The following is a 15547-nucleotide window of genomic DNA, read 5'->3' on the forward strand; positions in this document are numbered from 1 at the left end:
TAAATCACGTATTGCTTGATAAATAATATAAAAATACATATGCTATCATTAGAAAGTTTACTCATCCTTCAGTAAAGTCAAAAATCTGTTTTACCAATAATTAATTCATAGATATCGGCAATTTACACACAAACTTCATCGATAAGTAACGCAAAGAATTATCTGTCATCATGATCTTGTAAGAAAATATAAAGAGACGTCGACCGTTTATCATCAGATGAGCCGTGAGAAACTCGCAATGTAACATCGTAATAAAAAATGTATTTACAAAAGATTTATGACATATCTACATGGCAAAAAGATATAACAGTTTATTTTATAGTCTATAATATCATTGATACTTATCTATTATGTCAGATAGAGTTCTATCACCAGATGCACAAGCGAAAAACAAAACATACGATATATAATCGGTTACTGTAAAAGTAGTAAGGATTCGTTAACATGGCAAAAATATGTCAGTCTTCAACTATCGACAACACAAATACTTGACACGTTTTTCTACTGATTTCTATTGACCCTGTGATTAAAAATAACAACGGAAAATAAATGCCATGGCATATGGAAAAAAACGATTGAAAATTTCACTATTAACTAAAAATATTTGGAAACCGACAGTGAATCAGACCAAGTTCAATTTTTGATCATTAAAAAGTAAAATTATATTACTTTTAAAAAATTATCATGTGTAAAAAAAGTATTTTTATTTTAGATTATAATTATTCACGCTAGCTGTAATAAACTCTCCATTTCATTTTGAGCGTTATTTTTAACCTATTCGGCGAAAGTACCACAGTATGATAGTGATAACAATGAAATATCCGCAAAATTATAAATTATTAGCGAAGTTATTGCCATTACTTTCGGAAGCACATTTTACCATGACATGGGATTATAATGGCCTTACAAAATGTATACGTAATCGTTGCGTGTTTCAATCAACGTAAATTCCGCTGCGTAACCTCAACCTTATTCCATGGTCGCCTATCGCTTTTTGTCTATTGACTATTGTTTGACCACCGTCCTTCCCTCGGTGACAGAGCGGCTTTTTTGCTGTGTCGGCCATGCGAGGCGAGCTGGATTCCACTTGGCGGCAAAAAACCGGTCCGTTATGAGCGACTTCGGAACATGCTTGTATACATATATTTTTTTTTACTAAACTGCATCTTAAAATTTCTTTTGTCCATGTTCTGAATTTTTATTAACTGATCATTCTGATGGACGCTGCTATTAAGTTTTATTTCGTCTTGATAAAAACTTTTTTACGATTTGCTGAGGAATAAAAGAATACGATTTAATATTCTATTTATTAGTGACTTTTATTATATCAAGGACAATATAATAACAATTTTATTTAAAAGAGTGCCTATTTTATTCTTTAATGTCGCATGGTGATTTATATAATTTTTATTTCTATTTCGTCCAGCAATACCTCTTCAAGAAGTATCAGTATAATGATATAATTGACGTCATTTAAATAAGCTGTTAAAATTGCAAATCTTTTACTATTCTTGATTCGATCTTATAAACATGATAATTCTCCATTAACCCGGCACAAAAGTCGCTAGATTAGATGCGCTTTTTTAACAAAACTATGAGTTCATTAATATTTATTAATAAACTAACATATTCCTATATTTCTGATCACAGATCGCACTCTTTAAAAAAACAATAAAATTCCGCAGTTTGTAAATGGAATAATAACCGATATCTACGAACGTAAGTTTGTTGTTGGTACTATTACGATTCACGATACACGCAATCTCTGTATAAATTATAACATTACTATAGTTTAGAAACGGTGATTGAAAACGTCTAGTGAGAACCAGTAGGTTTATTTATTTGTTTATTTACACTTCTAACGCGTTGTGTAATTGCCGACTTAACGCCTTTTAGGTATTCTCTACCAGTCAACCTAGTATGGTACATAGAGTAAGCATTTGTGTAAATATCGAGATAGGAAAAGGGGATAATAATATATAATATATTTACTTATAAACACTTAATTAGTTGGATTTACATAATATATAAATAAAATATATTCATCGACGCTTTAGACCATAGCCACTCACTGTAAAGTATAGACCTCCCCCAAAGATATATATGGAGAGATATATCATAATCGCCACGCTTGGCTGGCATTTTGGCGATCGCATTATGATATAGTACGCAGAACACGCTGCTGCCCATCCTATGAAAACTTGTGTGTGAGCAGTGATAATCACTCATAATTAAAGCACAAATTGTGAATTATAAAGAATTGTATCCCGAAAATCGAAACCACGACCCACAATTGCAAGTGTCAATCCTCTGTCGCTAGGCTATCACTGATCACTCACACATGAGTACATGCTACATATGTAAGAAAATGTATAACAATAAAAATATATTATAATGTTCCTGTCGTAATTAAAATAAATATTAAAGGCGCTTTTTATATGTATGAGATAAATATTGTTGACAGCCTTCTACTTGTAAGTGATATAGCACTAGTCGGCCGTCATATTATATACCACTAATCATACTTCATACTACATACTAGGTATACTTACCATTACAAACAAGTGAGCGCGAAGTTCACCTTATTATTGTTTTCTACAGTATGATTCGTTATAAGACTGAAAACTTTATAAGGGTGTATATATGGCGAATTAGCTGTCAATTAATGTATGGTACTAACCTAGCCTATCTAAAATTTAATACATTGTTTTAGGAATAATAAATAAAGTAATAGTAACATAGCAAGAAAAACGTTAATTAGTTCGAATATTTACTACATATTATATTGTCCCTGGCATCAAGTGATCACTGTAAAATATCAATTTTTGGGCGTGTGAGAGTCTAAAATAAAAAAAATACATTATTTTAATTAAAAAAATTTTTTTTTTGTATATAAAAAGAAAAAATCTTTTTCTTTAGGATTTCGACGAGCCAATAGCTTTTGACAGTACGATGTCTTTTAGTTAGAAATAAAAATACTCATATATTACATAGATATATAGTTAATACAAAGGATACTAAAGTTGCAACAACGTTGTATAATACGGTTGAAACTTATGTCATTGTAGTATTAACTAAGCCCGACAAGCTAATCTACTTTCACCCAAGACCTGATTTTAAGTTAAAACAGGCAGTACGCCTTAAATCGTTTATTAATAGTTCTAAATTAAATTTAACACCTATTTATCTATTAATAAAAAATAATCCCTTTTTTTTCTCGGTTACGCTATGATTTAACTACTTTTCTTCTTTACTATCGATTACATTTATTTTTTTTAAAGTTTCCTAACACTATGCTGAAAGTGCTTACCAAAAAATTGCTTAGAAACTTCAAAAAACCTGAAAATGTAAAGCCTATTTAAACTCTATACGTTAAACTTAGCGCGTTGAAGAGTTCGCAGTGAACTTCGCAAAATTTGACAGCTTGCACAGAACTTCACACTTTGTGTTAAACAGTTCACGCACTGGTCAGTATTTATCAATCACAAATTTAATTTATTTATTTCTTTTAATCGATAAATAATGTAATCATTCTATAATTAGTCACGTTAATTATTTTTTTTTCTATTGGTCAGCGATAGGTCAATAACTTCTGACATTACAAATTCTGTCGGACAGCGAGTTGTTTATAAATAAAAATCAACCAGAATTATTTTTATAAAACAAAATATTTTATGGAAATACCCTAAATTAACAATGTCGTAACGAGTATAGACGTTTTTATTTAGTTTCAAATAATTTGTATATTACGATATTTGTCTGTTAAATATGATAATAGCAACCAATAATAAAAGTCAGCGAAGAATATAGCGTAATGGAAGCAACAAAATGTCAATTGAAGTCACAGGCATTTCAATTAAAGCAATGGAATATATGTGTCTGGGATTGATATTTATGATACTAGTTTTAATTGCTACGAACTCATTAACGTGTCGCATCTGATTTAATTTTTTTGCAATAAGATAAAGTTATTGGCATCGACCTTACACTGAATCATATTTAATTATTTCGACCTTACCTGCTTATGCATAAACTGTCATAATCAATTGAAACGTCATAGACATCTTTTTTCGTAAAATGTCACTATAATAAGTTATAGACTATTAATTTTTATGATTAGATTATGTAGAACGTAGATATGCTCATTAATAATACAATTGAAATATATTGACAACTTTTGAAATAACTATTAATCTCGTATAATTGCATGCTTTTATATCTTGTCATCGTTAATAATATCAGTGTAGTTCTAGAACAATTGCGATTATGGAATATTATTCTGATTTGTTCATTTAGTTATCTGTTCATTTTTCACTTAAGATAATTTACAGTGACTTAAGTACGTCATAAGGGGGACACCAGAAGAGTCTTATTTGGTAGAAACTGGAGTCATGTTGAGCCGCCTTATAATAGGATTCCTAAACCTAGAGCTAAGTGGGTCCCAAACGTGATCTCATCTGAGAATAGCCCACAACAATCTCAAATACGCCTATCTGGCTCTTGTTTATTATTAAAAACAACATTATTATAAAACTAGTACCCTAGATTAAAATCACACCATTGACAAACTTTTGTCTTTTTCAATGCTTTATGCTGGACAGTCGGCCCAAATGGTGCGTCTGTCAAAGCGATCTAAGAATTCGGATTTACATGAAGGAGGTCTATTAGTTTAGAACTTTTTCACCAAAGAAACACCGTACAGTTACTCTATTATATAAACATTTCAAGATAATTCTCCTTTTAAAATCATTAAAACTTAGAGAACTGACTTAAGGAAATTTGTTATCAAGATTAAGATTGTTTCTCATAGGTTAAAATTACAGAATTCAATCAGAGACCTTTTCATAATAGAAATCTTATCGGATGTCAACAACAAGCTATTACGAAAGGTTAACCAAAATTCGAAGCTGGAAATGATTATTTAGAAATAATTATCGAGGAGGCCGCAATACGCTACACGCAATCTAAGCGGACCCCGCCGGGATCACCTCCGCATCCTTGCCGATCGCAATCTTTATTACTAATGAAGGTTATTTAGAGTCCCCAGGATCAACTTGTTACGGAAACCGACACTCCTATCTTATATCAAAACTGGACTTATTAAATCAAGACAGACGGCCCGATTAATTCGTTAATTAGGTTTCTTTAATGGCTTCATAATTCTAATTTAATTATTTAAGCTTTCCACTTCGTCTTTTTAATATTTGAATTTACCTACTCTGTAAATTATAATGTGTATAATCAGTTTTATGTCATTAACTGACGAATCTAATAAGACTTTCAACTCTGATATCGTTTCCTACCTAAACAGAAATATCTAAGTGTACGGAAAACTGTACAAATAAAGTTGGCACTTCCACGCATTCCATGAAGTCATACGGGGGCTCGAATCTTGTTCAAGGGAAAGAAAACAGGTTAGACGGTGACCAACAGCATAGCAGATTTAAGGAGGCCTTCTTTCAATTCATTCAAAATCCATGTTCACTGACTAACCTCACAGTCACTTCTTTCTCTACGTAACCAAATTTTACAAAATCCTACCTTTGTACTAGCTTTGTACCAGCTTTGTAGATGTGAGAAACGAGCTTTTGTTTGCTTTTGACAGCTCTAAATCATTCATAATATTTTGGATTTATTTCTTCGTTGTGTAGGAGATTAATTATTTCGTTAAGTAGGTTGTAGTACTATTTACCTTAGTTATATTGGCTTTAAGTATATTTGTGTCCTTGTGAATATTGGCTTAATTAGTTCTACGCGTTGCAATGACCTTGGAAATAGAACAAGTTTTGGTATGGAAGGCGTCACCGCAATATCCTCAGGGATTCTACATTGTTTTTATACATGCCTATCATAAGAGTCCAGTAACCTTCGCTCTAATAAATAACAAATAAAATTCGAGTTTGCATCTGGTATGTCAAAATAAAATTCTAGGTTTTAAAAGAAAAATGAAAGCTGTCCCAAACTTTTCCTTCTGGTTTATCTCTTAAGCATAGTAATACTACTACATACAGCACCCTTCTTCTACAAACAGTAACATTAGCTAGTTATAGCTTAGAGAAGATACGTAGACGAACAAATTTAAACAATATAGTTCAGCAGATTGGCCAGCTAAAGTGAAGCTTGAAGGTTTTCGAGTGATCTACGGACCGGTAAGCATGGTGAAGAAATGACTTTCTTGAAAAGGTCAGAAAACGATGTATGCTGACAACTACCAACCGGTCTGGAAATCTATGGAGAGTTCCATGTCCAACAGCAGACGTATTTAGGCTAAAATGATGATGATAATGAATGTTTAGTGACAAGAATAGGCATTATGATGTACGTGAATGAACAGCCAATTTATACCTCATTATTAACTTAACCAAATATAAATGATCGACTAAATAAACCGATACATAAAGTTTCGTGTCGGATGTTAATTCTAAAATTATTTTTGATACACTAATCAATCATAGTAATGTAAGCGTCTTTGTTTGTAATAAAGAATATAGATAAACGTGATTTCGCTTTCAGTGATCCCTACGGTCCATAGATATCCTCGTAGATCCTCGATACGGAAAGTTTAGGAGCCCGCATTAAAGCCCTGAGGACTGTAAGAAAAATAGATTCGTAATTAGGATCTCCCTTCGTTTTACTTTTCGCATGAATAAGCTGATGCAAACAATAATAAAGTCGACATATCAAGACAATTAGATTGTCGTTGACAGTGAGAGGACGAATTCAAATTGGTTTTAAATGTCCTGTACTGGAAGATTAGGATACAAATATATAATTTATGTTAATCTAAGGTTATTCTATTTCTATTTGAATCTGCAAGTAACGTTCAATATTAAGAATTTTTTAAATTAAAAGTTGTTGATTTACTTACTAACAGAATTGAATATCTCAATTTAAATACTTTTTATTAATACAATAACTAAATCTCCGAGTAGGATGCCCTTAGGACATTTTTAAAAATATTAATGTCAGCAACTTTCACATGATGTACATAAATCCGGTGATTAAATATGACGAATCATAAATTCGACTAACAGCATAACAATGTCTTTTGAGATATTTCAACTCTCCGGCGGTTCGACCGGCAATTGTTTTTTGTGCCGCCGGTGCGTCATTATTCATACGTACACGAAGATTTTCATTATTCGTCTACTTTTAAAGGTTTAGTTATTTGTCTAACATTACACCGCGCATATGTACATAAATTATAAACAAGAAAATATATCTAAGTTATAACTTACCTATGTTGATATGCACTCACAAGAATGATACACCATAAAATATTATACGTAGTTATGCTATAAAACCACATTATATTAAATGTAATAGACAATTAGGTGATATATAAAATAATACTGATATACAAATCCGTGACTTAGTAATGCAAGAACACAAAGATCCAAGTCTTCGTTCTTCTGAAGATTCTGGCTTAATTCTCTAGCGTAGAAGTCCTAAAGAAGTACCATGAATATAAAATCAAGCGGTGCAAGAAAAATACGCTTGGCCACATGTTAATTTGGGCTCTTGACCATAAACACGTTTCTTGGATTGGAATCTCCATCAATAATGTTAAAGTGGTCATCCCAACCAAACTTCAGGACAGCAAACTGGCAAAAATGAAACGCATCCGAAAGATATGAAGCAAGGTGAAGCTCGAAGCCCTAGACCATTCGACGGGAAACCAAAAGAAATATTAAATGAGTTATAGGTGTATTAGTCTGTATTTAAAAATGAAAAAACTTTACGTGGTATATAAACATCTTTAATTAAGAATGTTTAAGTAGAGTAGAACTTAATAAAATGTTATTTTTAAGAAAATGTTTCCTTATATCGGATAATAAAAACAGCATTTCCGTCGACACAGACAGCAATAAGCGAACAATAACGGCCAGCTTCGACGCGGTGCTATTGATTTTTACATAATTACTCGGCCCGTTGCGTTTATTAATTAGGGGAACGAAAACAACAGATAATAATTTCGGTTACAGCCAAAGCTTCAGCAGATGTTTGATCTGCTTTAGAATAATGACTCCCTTTATACAGGCCATCAAGCAGTTATATAATTACTTTCGGCAGGAAACGATTTTCTTACGATCGCCAAATTTAAGTGAAGTATTTACGGCAATAATAAAAAGAAGATAAAAGTTATACTTTGTTGGAAAAACGATTTTAATATTCTCCACCGGTCCTCATTTTGTTTACAGCTTGCTTTTGTCTTTTATTTAATTTGAGTTATTACATAAAAGACCTCCAGAGATAAAAAAGCAAAAAAAGATTATAATGGGTGCGTTGCAGGAATTTGTAATCACGTCAGTGACTCTCTTCTTTAATTTTGTCTTGTTTACAAAGCCCGTTGACCCCTCCGTTTCTAAACTCAATGTACTTCTAAAGATAAACGAGGGAAACATTAAACAAGATTAAATACATTTCTTTCCATTAATAGTAATGATGTGATTTTTCGTTCAGTTAAGATACTTGGAAAAATCAAAAACGTCCCGAAAAGGAGTTAATATTTATGAACAGTGGTGATTTTATACTTATTTCCATTATTTTGTAGGTGTGTTACATAAATACAATAACACGTAAGGAATAACAATGGAATATTAATAACAGTTTGTAATTTTATGTCATCTCTGTGATAAATATGTCGTATTTAAGGTAAATTATGATTGAACCATAAGGGCTACATAAATAGATCTACTTAGGAAATGTAATAGATGGATTTCTCCAACGATGCGACAATAATAATTCAGAATGATTTTAAACACTTACCTATCTGTTTGATTAAAACTATGCTTATGACATAGACACCTACCAGGCGTTTTTTTTCCCTCTTAATGACAGAAAAGATCCTTGACATTCTTCCACGCTTCCCTGATGCTCCTCCAAGCGCTTACGTTTTTAGTATCATCATCATTTCAGCCGTAGCACGTATTCCGCTAGACGTTAGACTCCTCCATACCTTAATAAGGTCATCTGACTACCTTGAGAGTGGACGTCCTTCACTGCGCGTGCCGGTCCGTGGTCTTTATCTTAAAGCAGCAAATCAGCAGCCTCCTGTTCTGTGCGCTATGCACTTCCTACCTACCTGCCTGCTGTCACTTTACCAACCCAAACTGCTGATCTATGTCGGCTACACTATATCGATCACCTCATACCTGGTTCGAACTCGTAGGGCGATCCGGAGCAAAGACCTCTCCATGGGTTGTTAAGCTAGTGTCAGTTATATTAACTGTTGAAATTCATCCTATTATCTGATAATTGGGACCTAACGAGCTGTCAGCTGTCTCAGATCCCAGTTCCTCGGGCTCCGTCATTGCATAGAGCCTCCGCTTCCTAGTCTAATCGAATATATAACGGCTCAAGTTGAAAGCTTTCGACCTAAGTTACTGTAAGAATGTTTAGGCTAGGTGGCTGGGAGCTATTAATGTTAACAGGCAAGCAGCGCTTGGCTTGGATAGATTATTTTTTCGCTCATACTCCAAAATAATAATAAATACCGTGGAATTCGTGTAAAAGTTTTCACAGTGTAATTTTTTTAAATTATAACGCTAATTAATCATTATCAAGTGGGAACGTAATTAAATATCATAGAATTGTACACAAAAAATGGCCTCACCTAAGTATACACTACGTTTTGTGGTATTAATAAATTAGGGTGTTAGAGTCTGAGTCCCTTTATTGCTTTAATTATTAATTAGAAATGTGGTTGCGTGTTAGAGCTGTGGTTATGGACTGGTGCAATTTAATTCAAAAGCTTTGGAAGCCGTCTTTTGTCTTGTTATTACCCGAAATATATGGCAATAAATTTACTTGCTCGCCGTTGTGTTTTCATTTGTTCTTTAATTAAATATAGCCTTGGTTACCACTTATTATAACTGTTTTTTTAACGAAAATAATTTTAATATTTATTATGTTAATCTTTGATCATTTCAAAACTAAATCTTGACATTATCGATATCGATTTAATTAAAATCGATTATTACATTAACATATATGTATTTAAAAATTCGTTATTTAAATTAGTAATCTTAGCGATTATTATTTATTCAAAAATTTTGATTAGCAGTTAAAATGTCAGACACTGCCGTTTTACGTAAATTATTAATTCTGTTTTTAATAATTATATACTAACGAATATAAAATATATTATGTCAAATATCGTAGTAAATATTTTCCATATCGGTACCTTTACATTTTCATATCGTATCCGTATTATATCTACAAATATACGGAACATTAATTCAGAATAGTAACGAAATTTCGAGTAGAAAGTCCACGCACGTAACGATCGTCACCAACGTAAACACTCGAATGTCATAACATTACAACTCTATGGTTATTTTACGCTTAATTGTAATAACGTCAAAGTTCATTAGCGTAGTTGAAATCAAATTACATATCTGCGTACAGTTTGGACGTATGAACCTTAATCAAATTATGCTGACCGCTTAAATGAGGATAGATTGTGTGTTCACTAATCTTTAAAGTAAAATGTGTAGGTTCGACCACAGTTAATGGTTGAGGGTTACGTTTCGTGCATATTAAACTCGGAAACAAGCTCACATAAATGTAACACAAAATTATACGTCCGAAACTAATTTATATTAACTGTCGAATTATAAATCATCTATAATAAAAGTCATGAATATTTTATAACACGTATCGATGAAGTTATTAGTCCTTGGGGATAAAAGACGTTTTGCTCTCACTTTGAAATAACATACTAAATTTTATGAGACAAAAAAAATATTGGTACACTATCATACCACATAGTGTAATAAAGCAAAAAGGAGAAAATTTTATAGTTTATAGTCTCTATCATTATCGTAATGAAATAAATTATCTTGTTAATGCATAAAAAGTGATGAATTGAAACTGTATTTATAAAAGACAGCCATAAATCTTGAAATCTTGTAAATAATGTTTTTATATATGGTAGTGAAAGGTTGGCATTACTATATTACTACATATTGAAACACTAAGAAAAAATAAGTAACAAGTTAAATATATCTAAAGTTACTAAATTTATGTGGTTTAGTAAAGGATGTACAAAATTTAGAATTGAACCATAAATTAAAAAAACGTCGCCGACGTGTCAAACTTGAACATCGCTATTAGCATGTATTAAGGGGACCCGAAATTTATATTCACACGACTACATTTTTAACAAGTTTTTATTTCTAATCAATAACATCTTCGTTATCGACAACCTTTTGCCATCTATATATAATACAAATTTATGTATACAAATTTTTAATGCCGGAGCGGTAAAAATCATTCGACTTTTTCTATAAAATATGTCGGTAAAAACGACATCAGTTTCCGTTTACTACTTACCTTTTACTTTACTTTAAGTTACTTTTATTTTCCTCGTATTTTTATTTCTGTAAATAAGAAAAAAATATGTATGGCGACTTAATGGTATTTTAAAACTGAGAACTGGGAAATTATTGAATGGTTCATTTTAGTCACTTTCTATTTTTAAGAAATGGTTAAGAAATGTTTATTTATCTTTTAATTCACTTTTGCTTTGTCTGTTTCTTTATTATTTCTGAGGCAAGGGCAATCCAAGTGAGTTTGAATTTGTTTTAATATTGTATTCATAAAATGTATTATACCGTATTTATTATTTTACTACCCGTTATTTTTACTTCTGTTTTTATACTATGGTTGTCTGGAAGAAATTGCCTCGTGTAATAAGACCGCCTATTGTACTTTTTTCTTTACTATTATGCAGGTATGTATAAATTTTCAAGAGTGTAGAATAAAGAATATTTAATTAAAATTGACACGACTTAGCCATGCAACATAACAGCCATGTTGCTCCATCCTTAAAATGAAACGCTTATTGCCTATAAATCTATAAATCAAAATTATAATTTTATTACACGAGATTATGTCATACATTATATATGTATGACATAATCTCATTTGACATTACTTGTAGGTATCGCCAGAAATTAAACTCGAATAATGAAACGTATTCAGTGAGTGAAAAAAGAGGTAAATATTGCATCTTCGCTTAATTAAATTTTACATATGACTAATTTAGATATCGCAAAATTACTTCAATATGTATAAGACGTGACCGATGGATCCATCGAACCGATTATATGCAGTAGAATCTTAAAACCTGTTTTCAAATATAATTTTATAATTACAAGTAAATTATGTACATTTAACATACTATGACTACATTGATTTTAAATTCAATCGTTTCGTTGTTTATACAATGAAAACGATTCTTGCCCTGCAGAAAAGAGATATTCGTGCTATTTATGATTTGAATTATAGTGTCTTTAAGAAAAAAGAAAATACACATTTAAAAATGTAGTCTACAAAAACATTACTGATTTTCCCAAGAAGTGTGATATAACTTAAATACCAGAAGCGAACAGAAACTTCGTACACCCAAGACTCGACTTCATTAAGTAGATCCATTTTTCTACGGGCTATGTATACATTTTAACAATCGGAAGCAATATTCAGAAAATTCATATAGCTGATTAAAAAAAAACGCATAGAAAGTTTGTGGACTAAGTTTTTTCGCTTCTTGGGTATAATATGTTCAACATCAGAGTATTTCAGTGTTAATTAAATAAGTAATAATCTTTGTATAAACGTATGGTGTCTATAGTTATTTCGTCTGTTTTTCTCAAGTCAAGGCATTTAATATTCGAACAAGTGGTCGACTCATTTTGTCATTAAAAAGAGATGTTAATTACTATGTTGAAAAAAGATATTGTATTTATTAAAGGGTTGGAGCGGTTCTGACTCGTTTTAATATCGATGTCGACAGATGTAGCGAGTCAATCAGACTCTATTAGCGAAGTGTTGATCGCTGGACAGTGTTGCAAGGGAAATTATTGATTTGCGCCTAATTTCCGGTTGATCGGCGGCGACGGCGGACTGCGGGCAGCGGGCGTGTACGCGGTGAGTTCCCTACAAATTCGTGAGTACATAGGCAAACGCAATACGCATTCGTGCTAATTGACAGAAATGCGCCGACGAAATGATCCATGTTTAATTACGTAGTTGTTTTAATGGTCGTTTTACTAAATGATCCGCAAAATATTAAAATTACATATTGATGTCAGCCTTTTCTCCTCCTATTATTTAGTTATTGTCAGATCTTTTTTAATAAGGAAGAAGTTATATCTAGTTCTAAAGTAAAATTAACCAAGATTCAGACTTTAATCTTTCGAGTAAACATTTTTGAAACTTAAAAATTTTATACAATTATTTATTATTAATAATATATTACCTGGAAGAATTATAACTAATTTATTTCGTTACTCAGGATTATTCGTTATGAGTGTAGAAACTTTAAATAGCTTTTGCTTTAAAAGTTTTTTCCGATTTCCAATCAGTCTTTATGAAGTGATAACTCATTATCAAAATATGGTACCTTAGTTTGTTTCTTCCATTGGCTAATTTTGGAGGAATAGACGGTAAAAAATAGATCGTTTTTGTATGTTGTGATTCGAAAACACCCATTTTTGGATAAAGTTACCATTTATTAATTGATGAAAAATAATGTAATATAGTATAGTTATATTCACCGTTATAGTTTTTACACATAGAATTAATCATCCGGTATCTTCTATATAATAGTCTAGAATTTTCTGACGTTCTAAAAATGTTCAAGTATTATATTATTATTATCTCAAATGAAAGTATTTCTTAGCAGATTAAGTCGCTATTTTACTTGAATGTTCTCGATGTTCCGAATACCTGTAGTTATATGTAGGAGTAAGTTGTTTTACGTCCATGTCTCGCAGATACTCAGAAGGAAGTTTAAACTTACTAATTCTTGTTATTGATCCAATACATACAGGCGAAATTAATAGTGTCTTGAGGTATCGAATTGTTATGCTTAGTATTTAATTTATAAACATTACAAGTTTCCTAAATCCATGGAAGAACCCGGCTATCTTTTGTATTAAAATTTGTGTGCATTTTTAATTTCTCATACAAAACTCTCGAAACATCGGGAATATGAAAAAAAAATCGACCACTTTATAATGTGTAAAAATACTTTTTTTTCAATATGTGAAAAGTATCCACGATAACCTAAATCTGAATAGAAAAATAAGTCTTGTTAGGCAATTACATTTCTAAACCGTATTTAATTACATGTACAGGCCGATGACATGACGGTTGGTTATAGGTACAAAAACTTTAAAGTAAGAATGGCTCAATTGCTATCTATTAATCGTATCATATCCAAAAACCAATGATTTATTTTAAAAAAAAACGTATTAATAACACAGCAAGTGTTTTCAAAATTCGAATCTCTACATATTTTGTACTGCTAAAAGCTATTAGCCAGTTGCATTCCAATAGTGTTTTACAGTGATCACTTTATACATAAGTTTATATGTGTTAAAACTTTAAAGAATTTTGTTGACACGTGAGCTTGAAGGCGGTGAATGTATAATCCACCGCTTCAAAGCTTTGACACCTATAACCAATCATCTTGTATGAGTTGATATAGGTGCCCTTCATACATGATACTTTTAATCACGTACCTTTGTACATGTATTCTAAAAAATGTGAATTGTATAAAAACGGAATTAAAATGGATAAAACATCATCATCCCTTAACTTGTATTTGATGGTGAGAAATCTATTCAAATATTGAATACGCTCCCGAAGTCCATTCAATAAAATAAATCAGCAATGCAGAACTGGCCCTACAGTCGAACCCCAACCAGTTTCGCAAAAGGTTAACAATATATGTGAAAGGTCGGATGTTAAATTCCGGGTATGTAAAAGGGGCCCGTACAAAGTGTAGGGGCGGCTACAATGGATCGGTGCAGATATTGGCGTCGAGCGAACTAAATGAAATTCCTTTAAATGTGTCGAAATTTATATATTGAAAATAAATTTTCATACATGCCTACATTAACATTATGGCTATCTCTAAAGGTTAACATTTTACAATTAAAATTAAAATAGTACATCTTACAAGCCTATTAAATTAATTACTCCAGCCCATTCCACAGCCATTCCACGGTAAAAAAATATTTTCAATATTTTTATTATTAAATTATTTTACGAGATGCAACTGTACATAAATTTTAGGGATTTATTACATTCACCCTGTCTATATCAAAGGCTTATAATAGTTACAAAATAAATTTAGGGAAATTAAAACAAAATTAAAAGTAAACGTCTGCAATCACTTTTTGTTCACAAATAATAACCTATAGTAATGCTGTCAAGGTAATTGGCGGACGCGAAATGTTTTATATCATAATATATCTTATCGCAAATTCCACTGAGCCACTTCCGCAAAATATTTTTACTCGATTCGAAATGACAGTTCCAATATCGACACATGTGATTGTATATAAATTATCAGTGCTCGAGGAAACCAAAGTGCATACTCCGGCCGCCCGACACCTTATCAGCGAATATATCTCCCGATTACGAACTCCCAGCCAATCTCCCGTTAAACATTTAACTTCATTTGGAGGCCGCCCGGATGCGATAACATCTACATTCAGCGAGAAAACATATTTTAAAAACAATGAAGGGCATT

General features: G+C 31.7%; 1 protein-coding gene across 1 annotated transcript in view; it reads right to left on the reverse strand.

The window, feature by feature from the left end:
- The window catches only part of LOC137933300 (G-protein coupled receptor Mth2-like), a 71409-nt gene that overhangs the window by 55150 nt on the left and 712 nt on the right, over window positions 1-15547 (reverse strand). The gene's annotated exons all lie outside the window — the stretch shown is intronic.

The sequence above is a fragment of the Battus philenor genome, unplaced genomic scaffold (assembly GCF_028537555.1).
Source record: "Battus philenor isolate CCGP_79_NKW_IND1 unplaced genomic scaffold, ilBatPhil1.0.hap1 SCAF_13, whole genome shotgun sequence".
Taxonomy (NCBI): Eukaryota; Metazoa; Arthropoda; class Insecta; order Lepidoptera; family Papilionidae; genus Battus; species Battus philenor.